Here is a 12,490-nt window from a genome sequence, read left to right as displayed (position 1 = left end):
AAAGCAGTTTTTCTACTTCTTTCACACTAAATTCATCAAAAAACTATAGCAGTGCAAAGTAAAAAGAAACACTCCATAAAGAAGTATCAGCTGCAACTAAAATCTCACGTAAGTAAGCACACTTCCCTTGTGTGAAGTCTGAGTGGGGGCTGACGAGGAGGCTGGGCGCCCGCAGATGCCATCCTGAACCCAGATCAGAACCTGTATTTCCATAACAGTAAGTGTCTTTGATCTGAAAGAGTATTATCTAAGGATATTTTCATTAGACATAAAATTTAGGAGCGTGGGTAGAACAAGAAAGAAGTGGGGAGCATCTCTGTAGAAATTTTAATACCACAAAATTTCAAGTCAGTACTGAATGAGACAGTGTGTCAACAAACCTTACGCTTCATTTTTAAATTATCTATCCTAAAGAGGTGTTTCTATAGGTGAAGGAGGGGTGGCACATGGTGTGGTAAGGGAGCTGCTTTGTAGTTTAAGTGGTCAGCACATTCTGAACATTGACTTTTCAATTATACAATGAACAGACCAAACTTAATGTCTTTTCATTGTAGGCATCATTTCAATATATTTCTTAAAATACTGTTGAAAGGTGCGACTTTTTGGAAAACATGTTCAGGAGCAGCAAGAATTTCCTTTGCTTATCTCTAGCCATACACTTTGCCCAGACAATAACAGAATGTTCAAGACACGTATGTCATAGAAGCTATCTACTACTTTGACTTAACCCTCTCTTCATCTCTTCACACATTCCTCCACAAATAGCTAGCTACATTTTAAGATGAGTAATAATCACAGGGGAATTAAACGGAGATTACAAGCATAAACTATAAAATAAAAGAGAACAATAACATAATCATAAAGCAAATAAAAATATATTACAAGAAGAATTAAATAGGAAAAAGGAAACGTTTCAGGCTTAGGAAACTACAGGCCACAATCTCTCCTTGAAAGGAGCTCAAAGAAAATATGCTAGTCTTCAAAAACAAAAACAAAAACAAAAATACCCCAAAAAACTGGAATAAGTTAAAAGAGCTTTTAGTGTTCAGAAAAGAAATGGAAGATAAAGTAAAAAAACATTGCAGGCATAAAAATCATATAAAAAGCAAAAATGAGTACACATGACTGAAAATGTAACTTTAGTTATTGAAGAAAAGATTACAAAAAAATGGAACAGGGAAAAAGACCATAAAATGATATAATAGCAGATAAGCTCCCTGAAATAAACATCTGGATATATAGATACACAGGATTTATCCTGTCCTAGGAAGCAATTAATATTAAACTATTCACAGAAAGATGTATCTTAGAGGACATCAGGGGTAAAAAGAGAAACTTCTTCTATCAGAAGAGGAAAAATTAAAAACCAAAATGTACACAAACATAGTATTAGGCTAGCCTCAGTCTCTCCACAGCAACATTCAATGCCAGAAGAGGGTAGTGCAATGGCTAAAAATTTCTGAAGGAAATAAAATATAATAAAAAATTTTATACCTAGCTGTCTTAACCTTCATGCTTAAAGTTTAAATCTTTATGCAAGAACTCAGGGAGCACAACACTCATGAGTCTGTCTTGAAAAATATATTAAGCAATTTTAGTTAACCAAAAGGTGAATCAAAATTAAAAGCTCATGAATAAAGAAGCCATGGTAAAAAAGGACTGATGTTAAGCATTGAAACATAAGGAATATTAACTTAAAAACTCTTGGGAATGTTAATTGGATAACAAAATATAACTGTTATGAACATATAATAAAATGAATAATATAATTAATAAAATTTGGTGATACGGGAGAGAAATGACAAGTGGGAATATGTAATTTCTTCATTTTTAGAGCGAAGACAGTAGTTCCTGCCTTTAGAATAAGGACAATAGGTATTGCCTAAATCAGAAACATAGTTTTTAAAAAACTGATTCCAACATTTCAATATTTGTCATCTTTGTTTTTGTCTTTTAAATATCTTTTAACTTTTAAAAATATTCGATGGATTTCTTCTTAGAAATACATCTGTTATGGTAAAGAAATGTTTCAATTTTGATTTTTAGTTTCTACTAAATTCACATAAAATTTAACAAAGTGTTGTTTTATTTTAAAATGGGATATATAGAATGATCCATTTTTATGAAGTCCTGCATGAATCTACCTATGTGTGTTAATTACATTAATTTTCTGCTGTTACCCAAACCACAGTTGTACAGTCAGAAGTCTAACATGGACCTCACTGGATGCCCCTTTCTGTGTGCTGTAGAGGAGATTCTTTTTCCTGCTCTTCTGAGTTGTTGATAGAATTCAGTTTCTTGAATTTATAGAACTGAAGTCCTTGTCTTGCTCAGCTATAAACTGAAGGCCATTCCCAGCTTCCAGAGGCCAGTCACATTCCTTGGCTCACGTCCTACTTCATTTTCAGAGCAAGAATTGGCAGGTTGGATTCTCATGCTTTATCTCTCTGATTCTTCTTCCATGCTTGCATCACTCTGACTACAACCTGAAAACATTCTGTGCTTTTAAGGACTCATGATTAGATTCAAGTCACCCAAAAAATCCAGGATAATCTCCCCATATCAGTCTATAACCCTAATCATATCTCAGAAGTCCCTTTGCCAGGAAGGTAACAGGGCTGTGAGGTTTGAGGTGTGGATACCTTTGGGGAGTCATTACTCTGCCTATCACACTATTCATGGATTCATCTATTTTAATGTTTTTCAAGAATATTAAGGATAATTATTACTAAGTGATAGATATCAAGTGAGCTTTCAATTTAAAAAAGTTCTATATTATTTAAAATGTTACATAATGAGCTTGTATTATTTCTACACAAATAATACATTTACTATTCTTTAAATATATAACCTGAGAAGATGTTTAAATCAAATAGCAAATGAGACTAGTAGGCTAGACATAGCCTGATATCTACAAAGTCAAAAAGTATCTTGATGCCTTTTTGTGTGAGATTACAAAGACAAATGTGAATAGTGAATAGAACTTGTTACCTCAGTTCATAAGTGACTGTCACAGTTTTGAGGAGTTGGAAGATAAGAACAGTTTAAAGTACTTTCTGGAAATAGGCAAGGAAATTGACCTTGATCCATAGGAGAAGAATTTAACAAGCTTAATTGGACCCATCTTGGAGGGTAGAGGAGTTGATGGAACTGAAACCATGAATGCTTAAGGAAATACAGGCTGAAGCGCCCTAAAGATTTTGACGTTTGGTCATTGGCTGTGTTTTATTATCTAGTCTGTGCTAATTTCTTTGTGGCTTGTTGTTCTAATGCCATCTCATTTGCTGATATGAGGGATGTTCCAGTCAAGTAGTAAGAATGTTGAAGTTGAAGGCCATCTCTTTTGGTTCTTTAGATGTGCAAAACACAGAATAAGGTGCTATATTCAAGCCCAGGTGTTTCCTGAACCTCTCAGTCCTTTGCAACTTAGGGTTCAGCAAACATATCAAGAGCAAAAGCTGTGCAGACGGTTGGGTAGGGAGTTCCCTTTTCTCTGAAATTTTGGTCCCTCAAGTCCTGACTGTTTCTGGAGCTTTGCACGTGCTAAGGCTCTGTGCTGCTTCCGTCAGTTCAGCCCCTATGCTCTGAGCTTCGAATTGGAAAATGCACCGAGGGGAAACTTGAAGGAGTAGGCGCAGCTCACCTCCGTGTGCCTCCCTTCTCCTTAGCATCGTGGCCTCTCAAGTCCGGGGTACCTTGGTTCTTGTCTGTTAACTTCAGACAACTGTGCTCTGCATCTTGGTTTGTTTTTATAGATATTCTTGGCAGGGAGGATGGTCTGATATAATCTGCCCTGTCATGACCAGAACTGGAATTTGTCAGTAAAAGTTTTTAAGCGATACCTTGACATGATCATATTTGTGCTTTAAAACAAAGTAAAAGTAGTAGGTAAGGTACATGGAAGAAGAGAGTGAGAGAATGGAAGTGATGAACATCTGCTTAGTATAGAGCATGGGTCAGCACATTATGGCTTGCAGTTCAAATCCAGCAACATGGTTTTGCTAATAAAGTTTTATTGCAACACAACCATATGCACTCATTGACTTATTGTCTATGGCTATTTCTAAGCAGCATCATCAGGGTGGAGCAGTCCCTACAGAGATCGTAACCTAAACTATTTATCTGTCTCTTTACAGAAGAAGTTCTTAACCCCCAGCATAGAGAAGCAAGGCTGCTGGTAGACACCTGCCTCTAAATGACTGTTTCAGAGAACTCAACGTAGATGGCTACACACGTGTTTGAAAAACACATCTCTTGCTCCAAATGTAATTTGTGTAATCCTTCTTTGGGATTAACTTTAGAGTCACATAGGAAAACTGGTTGTATTATTTACAGCCATTTCTTTATTTTACTTTTTTAAACTAAAATGTTTTGATATCAAAATGTTTAGCCTGATTGCCTTATTTATTGTCACACTTATATCTAATCGAGTTTTAGTTGTTTTAAAACTGCATAAACATCCAAAGGACACAATTTTGCCAGCTTTAGGAGATTCAGATGAAATTATTTTAGGGAGGCTGTGAGCAAAAGTTAGATAATCTTTAAGGCTGTCAGTAATCATTCTTCTCATTTATGGGCTGTTTTGAAAGATGAAGGTAAATTAATACTTTAAGTATTATTTTTTAAGAGCAAAGCCCCAGTGCTGTGAAAACTAATTTTTTTTCACAATTATTAGGCACTAGGTAATTTCTTTGAAATAGTTTTATTTCCTATATAGCACGCACTTATTATTCTATCTGTCTAGTACATCTATCATCCAGTCCCACTCCCTGGATTGTCGTCTCTCTTCTTTTGAGAGTTTCTTTCCTCCTATTCTAGCCACATGGTTCTAGCAAGAGCTGCCTTGCTCTTACATGGCCCTGTGCCCCTGACAATGTGAGGGGACATGGCACACACCCCAACCTGCCCAATTATAGTCTTTCCTGATCATAGCTAATTCGTCCAGAGTAGGGCACCTGACCGAAGGTGGGCCAGTTTGAGTTCTTCCCTAGCAGTTTAAAAACTTGACCTGAGGAAGTCTCTGTCAGATGGTAAAGCTGGGTGCTATGAGGGCTGAGAGCTGCCTGCTGTCCTGCTTGCCCCATGTTTGTCACCATGTGGGGGACTCTAGTCTTCAATGATGGGGATAAAGTTCCTTGAAATCAAAAGAGTTCAGATTGATATTCGCTAGTGAGAGAATATTCCGTCATTGCTTAAAGCACCAAGATATTTTGCCTCTTTAAAAATTGTGTGCATCTTCTGTCACATTCATATGCTCACTGTGCAATGTAAAAGGAGGAGGTTCAGAATGTTAGAAAAAGTCAGGAAGTCACAGTGGCATCACAAGTTTTTCCCAGTTAGAAGTAATTTCTGAGTCAAAGGAGAAAGAATTGAGAGCAGTCATTGAAGAGCTGGGGAGCTAGAAGGCATACGTGGTGAGCACGGAAAGGGTGGGAACAGAGATGAGCTACCAGGGACAGAGTGGGGGTCCTGCTCTTCAAAATACATGCCTCTCTTTCTCTGGTAACACTTACATTCATTTAAAATTTTAAAAATTATTGGTATCAGATATATACATGTGGCAGCAAATGATACCATCAGTTCTGTCATCAGTCTCCCATCAGTTCTCTTCCTAAGTCCCAATCCCAAGTCAAAGTTGTTTGACTGCTTACCTTTCCTTTTATTGCTTCCTTTCAAAAGACTAGAGGACGTACTTCTGCTTCCATTTCAGGACACATACGTGTTTGGCTGTATCTATTAGGTCTTTGAAATGAAAGATGAGGCTCTGGTTCATTTATACTACCTCTCCTTTTCCAAATATATGCCATTTATATAATGTTTAGTTCTTTTATTGTTTATCTTTATAACTTTAAATATCCCCAAACATTATTTCTTGCTTCATCAGTTCCCTCTGTTGTTTCTTGACTCCCAAATTTGTAAGAAGAAAGTGTTACTGTTCCTATCCTTTCTTTTCCCTCTCTTCCTCCTTTCACATGCCATCTCTGTCTACTTTACTTTTATTTTTACATTATTAAAACTGTTGATGACATATTCTGTCCTACACTCACAATCAAGTATTCCATTCTCTGTGGAATGAATATAAAAGCTGAAAAATAGTGAACAGAGTTAGCATGATTATAGCCATTGTTAAATGTTGGTTCAACTAGGATGCTAAATTTCCTTCACCAAGGTACCAAGTGGACACAGGAAGAGGTACCTGGGCCCCAAGAAAAAACCCTTCCTTGCATTAATTACAAATTGAATCTTTTTTCTTGAGTACCATTAATTGTTTCAATTCTTACCTTACTTTGTTTTCAATTGTTACCTTACTTTGAAGATTACTAGGTGGTACATATCCTGAATTCTTAAATTACCTTTCTTTTCATTCTTAATTTATTTGATTTTTCTTCCACCTTGCCTCTTTAAATTACCCTTTCTCTTCTATCAAAGTGCCTTCTTTTCCTAAGATACTTTCTAGAGTCTTCTGTCTTTTTTTTTTTTTTTTTTTTTTGTGCTGGATGAGTTAATGTGCAGCCATCATCCTCAGACTTCTCTTGACTGCTTTCTTTGATTGTCCCTCTGCTTCTGGATTTCCTGTTTTCTTCACATATTCCTTCATTTTTCTCAGCTATATCCTTAAGTAACTTTCTTCAAAAAGAGCACACATGAGAGAAAATTTCTGAATGCTTATATATCAGAAATGTCTTTATTCTTCTTTCAAATTTGATGATAGGTTATAAAATTTAAAGATGAAAAGATTTTCTCTCAGAATTTGTTTTCTTGTATACATTCAGGGAATCTTTGTAATTTGAAGACATTTTTTTCTTCTTCGATGCTAGTATTATAAACTAAAAGAAGCTGTATAAATGACCTAAAAGAAGTTCAAAATAATTTACTTTAGCAGCAATGCAAGCCTTTTGTATTTAAGTTTGTTCAGCAAAACACTTTCAGTTTATGGCTTTAACAAGAAGGTCAATTTTTATACAAAGAAACATTTTAATTTATATTTCATAAAAACATAAAAATGCTAGATATTAGAATTTCATATCAACCAGATCAAAATAGCAGATATATTTTAAGATTTTAATTCCAATAAGAAATTATTTTAAACTCAGGATATAAAATCAAGTAAATGGCATTCTGACCCTCAAGGTACTCACTGACTTACTTGTGAATACATGTGTCATAATAAAAATGTACTTGTTTAATAAAAGTTTACAGCACGTATAAGAAATATATACACACTTCTTTTTGTTGAAGACTTCAGATCAGCAGAGGGGTGAACTCAATGCAGTATTTGTAGAATGCAGTGTCTGTAAAACGGCCGTGTAAATTGCTATTGAAATGTAAGCTAGTATGTTTTATAAGGAAGGACAACAGGGTGGGCAAAAGCAAAGCCACAGGAAAGCACAGATCGTTCTGGGCCGGTTCGGCCAGGGGAGCACTGACGTGGGTGAGAGCTGAGACTGCAAAGGGATCCACACTCGCTCGACGGCTCACGTGAGGTGGTGGTTGCCAGAAACCAGGGTGGAGATGCCGGGAACAGTTAAAATACCTCTCTGGTATTTTCCCAAAACATCAGTTCTTTTTTTTAAGAAACAGAAATGTCAGTTGTCAAGTTATTTTAAAAAATGTTTGCTGGATTTTGAACTGGACCAGTACCTTTGATGCCAAAGATGTCATCAAATTTAACTCCAGAAGGTGGAAAAGCCAAGTTGCCCCTTAAAGTGATGGAAATTTGGGATTCAAAGACTTTAGATAATCTCGTTGGTTCTTGTCTTAATTTGGGCTGCTCTGAGAAAAATATCATATTCTGGGTGGCTTGGACAACAAACATTTATGTCTCACAGTTTTAGAGGCTGGGAAGTCCAAGATCAATGCACTGACAGGTCAGGTGTCTGGTTCATAGACGGCTGCCTTCTCACCATGTCCTCACGTGGCAGAAGGGGCAAGGGAGCTCTCTGGGGTCACTTTGATAAAGACACCAGTCCCATTCTTGAGGGTTCTGCCCCTAAAGGCACTTCCTCTCAAAGGCACTACCTCCTAATACCATCACAATGGGGATTAGCTTTCAACACGTGAATTTTGGGAGGACTCACAAATTCAGTCTATAGCAGCTGTATTTTGGGTAAGTAATTTAAATTTAATTTTGGTTCCTTCCTCTGTAAAATTGGCTAACATTGCTGACCTGCTTTACAAAGACACAATATTTGTATAATTTGATGGGAGAAAATGTCCAGGCAATGAGGTGTCTAGATCAAAATACAAGGGATTCTGACCTGCTACCCCTGTGGATTTGCAACACACTTTTTCCTTTCATATTTTGCACATAGATTGTCTGCAGATTGATGATATGATAACATTAGTAAAGGGAACATAATCTTTTATTTTCATGTAGGTAGAATTCAGAAATCTAAGCGTTAAGCCTTCTTCAGTAGCACAAAGGTAATAAGTCTCCTTAAATAAGTATCGGACCATGGTAGTATGCACTTGAAGTGTGCATTAATTTTGTATCGTTCTCCTCTGCTGACACATGCTGGCCAGGTAGTATGCATTGAAATGTGAACGTTCTCATGATGCTCCAAGTAGTCAAATGAAGATTTCCCTGAGGATTGGTCCTTTAAAAACAGGGCATCTATTGCTCCTTTTGGTGAGAATGGGTAGGAAAGATACTCTTTCAGATCCGTATTCTTTCCATTTATTAAGCAATAAAGAAAAGTTTGCCTTAATGTAATTTAGCCAATTACATTCGTTAAATTCTGCCCAGCTTTTCTGCATTTTGCAGACTATTCAGTAACCTCTCCCTCTTGTTGTTGTCATGGGGATGAGGGCTCTCAAGAGGGCAAATTTAAATGATCTGAAGAAGGCTGGGCATCCCTGTGGTCTCACCCTGCTTCTTTCCAGCTGACTTCCGGAGTCAGCCTCACTAAGGGTGCAGAGTGGGATTCTGATGCTTAGATTTTGTCAGCCACTCCTAATGTGCCCCTGTGACATGTGGGTTATGACATGATGGCAACATCCAGAAGGGAAATGAAGTACACTTTTTATTAATAGCTAGAATGTGCTCATTACACCCAAGTACAGAGCTCCCCAGGTAGCTGGAGCTGCGGCAGGAGTCTTAGACCTAGAAACCCAAACAGAGATTCCCACTTTATAGAGTCTAGAATGTTAAGGATGGAGCTAGGAACGCTAGTGTCTCAGATCGGGTTCCCCAGGAATCAGCCTCTAAGTCGAAGTTTAGTGTGCAGAATGTTCACTAATGACTGCCCGTGGATCCACACGTGGGGAAGGGTGTGCAAGGAGGCAGGTGCGGAGAGCGGAAGAAGCTGTTGGATGCAGGGACAGTCTAGGCTGACTGCTTGGGAGTTCTAGAATTAGGAAGAACCCTCAGAGTTTCCCTGAGGTGGGTGGAGATGGCCAGGCTTTCACGTTACTCTAGTGATAATAAAGCTATTTGATGTGGGCTGCCCTGGGAAGATGAGGGACCTTGGGGAGGGGGTAAGACTCTCTGACTAAGACAACCCCCAGAGGAGCTGACAGTGATCCCAGAAGTTGGTGTAACAAGTTCTTCTGGGCTGTGCATCACAGTGTCCACCAAGCCAACCAAACACTCTTACCAGCAGGTCCCTATGGACAAAGCTGCTGCTCTGTCTCTTAGATGAGGCTGCACTCACAACCTGGAAGTGACATGCGACGACATCCCACTGCCGGAGTGCAGGAGGAGGAAGAGAGAGGGGTGGAGCCTGGCCCTATCTTTAAATCATGCCACAACCACGACCACCAGTGAAATGTGGCTGGTCTGTACCCCAAGTAGTGCCCAGTGTGATCAGCCACTCTTGCTCCCTTGGGGGGAGACTTGGGGAGTAAGCAGATTAGCCACAGGTTTTCAGCTTCAAGTGCCTTCTCCTGTGAACTGAGGCATGTGACGGGTAGAGAGAAGAAAGTCCCCTATCAATTGTGCACAAGTAGTTCATGGGCTTTTCTGAACATGGTGTCCAGAGAATGACAGTGTCTTAATGGGCGGCATCCGATTCTAGCAAATATAAATGGAGGTTACAGTGGACTTCTTGGTTGAGGTTTACTCAAGGAGTTGTTGCTGTTTTCCTTTAAAAAAAAAAAAAAAAACTTTTATGTCCTTTAGTTAGTGAATATCCCAACTCTGGTGCTAAAAAAAATGACATCTCAGTTTTTTGGGTAATAAATGCAAGCAGCAAAAATAGAGGCCGCAACCTCCATTTTGGAGTGAGCAGTGGTCCTTTGTTGCGGGGATTATTAAGCTTCCATTTAAGTAGACGCTGCAATAAAGGGAAGAGGTATTGAAAGAGTTTTAAGGGTGTTTCTACATGCATTGGGCCAAATATAGCCTTCAGATACCACCCCTGGGATGTGGGCTTCACTGTCTTCAGGCAGAGTCCGGCCTACTGAGTGTCCTTAAGAGTTATTGTGCAAAAAAGCAGAAGCTTTTTTTAAAAAAGTGCCTGAATTCTGGTATTTATCAGCTCTGGTATAAGTAACCATGGAATATTTAAAAGCTACTTTGATTCTCAGCAACTACTAATGATATATAATGAAATATCATTATAATATATATGTATGTGCACAAAAAATCTTTCCATGTGATGTATAAATATATAATCTATAAATGCCTGCACATACCATTTTTATAATTGTTTGAGAGCTGTGACTTGGCCAGGGTGTCCTTTTCTGTCATGACTCAAATGTTCAGTCCTGAACAACGAGCTTGAGAATAACAAACTGAGCCTGCCATTAGTAGATTAGTTGCTGCTACAAAGCCTTGTGTTCAGGATGAGTTCTTTTTTAGTTGCCTGGAAAGCGCTTCTCTTGGAGAGCAATTACGTCTGATTGACATGTTTTCATGTGCCTGCAGCCCTGATGCATTTTTTCCCCTTTGGTGCACCAAGCAGGTCTAGATCAAGGACTGTTATTTTATGTTTTTGCTCTTCTTGTTTTCTGCTATTAACTAAAATCAGGATACCAGAGAAAAACTTAGACGCCTTGTAAGGCACAACTTAAAACAAATTATAAAATATGTATAAAGAGATGTGCATTTTGTTGTGGGGAGGGGGGGTAGTCACTAGACCGTAGCTGAGCTAGAATGCTAAAAGTCAATTGAAAGACAACAGCATACATAGTTGGGCAGGTTAATATTAGAAGCAATCTGTATTTTCTGTACAAATGTGGGTAATAGTGAATTTCTCTTAAAGATATCTCAACGAGGTGTTAGCAGAAAAAATATAGGGGCTGAAAGCTTGTGTTCTTGTCTCAGATTTGTTCCTGTGTTCTGTGTAATTTTGAACAATGCACTTAACTTTTATGGAATTTCTTTTTTTTTTAGCATGTAAAAAAGAGAGGAACCAGATGATTTCTGTGGATTCTTCAAACTGTAGCACTTCATAGCTGTATGAAGTGTTGGCTGTTTCTCTGACATGACCTTATGACACAGAGAAGGAGAGAAACAAATGTGGATAGTACCTTGTAAATGCCTCCGAGTCAGCCACGTTCTGTACACTCTGCTAAGGAGAGGAACTGAAACTCCAGTTAACGCCTGTCTTTTCTCTTCCTTCAGACTATAGGCTTTTGGGGACAATGACGTCTTAAGTATGTTCCTAGTGAGGACTCTTCAAATTTTCACACCATCAACTCTCAAAAAACATTTTGTAAATGAGTGATTGGATGACATCTAATATGAGTGAATATCGCTCCCAGCCATGAGCCAGTTCCTATATTTGAATGATTGTATTTAATAATGACTTTTTGCATTCAGTCAACATCTTAGCGTAAATAACGTAGATATTTTTGTGGTCCTGGGTGCTTCTGGTATTCACTATGAGATGTCTTGTGGCATGTCAGTTTTAATCTTTCAATGGTGATGTGTAAATAGACTCCAGCCGAAGGGAGGAACCCGTTCACTGGCTTTCTCACTGTTTGGTTATGTCCTCTGACTTCTCGCTTCTGCTCACCCTCTGTGTTTCATATTGGAGGTTATAAATCAGATGCAGATGATTTAAAAGTCAAACACTGGAAACACGGTAATGTTGGCATGACAAACTCTTAAATGCAAAGTGTTCATATTCCATGTTATATGATAAAAGTATAATACACATTCAAATAGTGAAAAAACCTTCACCGCACCCCTACCAAATGCAAGTCAGTGTTGGGGGCATTTAAAGATACATGTTCCGTGTCACTTTTCCAAGAATGTTCAGTCCACAGAGGAAGACAGGCTGAGGGGGAGTCACATAGCACCCCCGACTAAGCACTCTGGGAGCTCACAGCCGGAGCATCACTGAATGTAATTCTAAACTCTGCCTCTCACTTCCGATCTTGACAATGATCTTTTTAATTTTCTTTAGCCAAAAGTGTGGACCTTAGCTGTGGTGACTCAGAATAATCCTGTGACAGAAGTCTTTTGTGGCTTGACTCCAAGAAGAAATGATTTTGCATTTGCATTCAGAGGACATGCCCAATATATTTGTGTTTCAGGTGAAGT

Source organism: Camelus ferus, chromosome 13 (genome assembly GCF_009834535.1).
Source record: "Camelus ferus isolate YT-003-E chromosome 13, BCGSAC_Cfer_1.0, whole genome shotgun sequence".
Taxonomy (NCBI): domain Eukaryota; kingdom Metazoa; phylum Chordata; class Mammalia; order Artiodactyla; family Camelidae; genus Camelus; species Camelus ferus.
The sequence above is the reverse complement of the archived record's forward strand: the minus strand, read 5'-3'. Positions refer to the sequence as shown.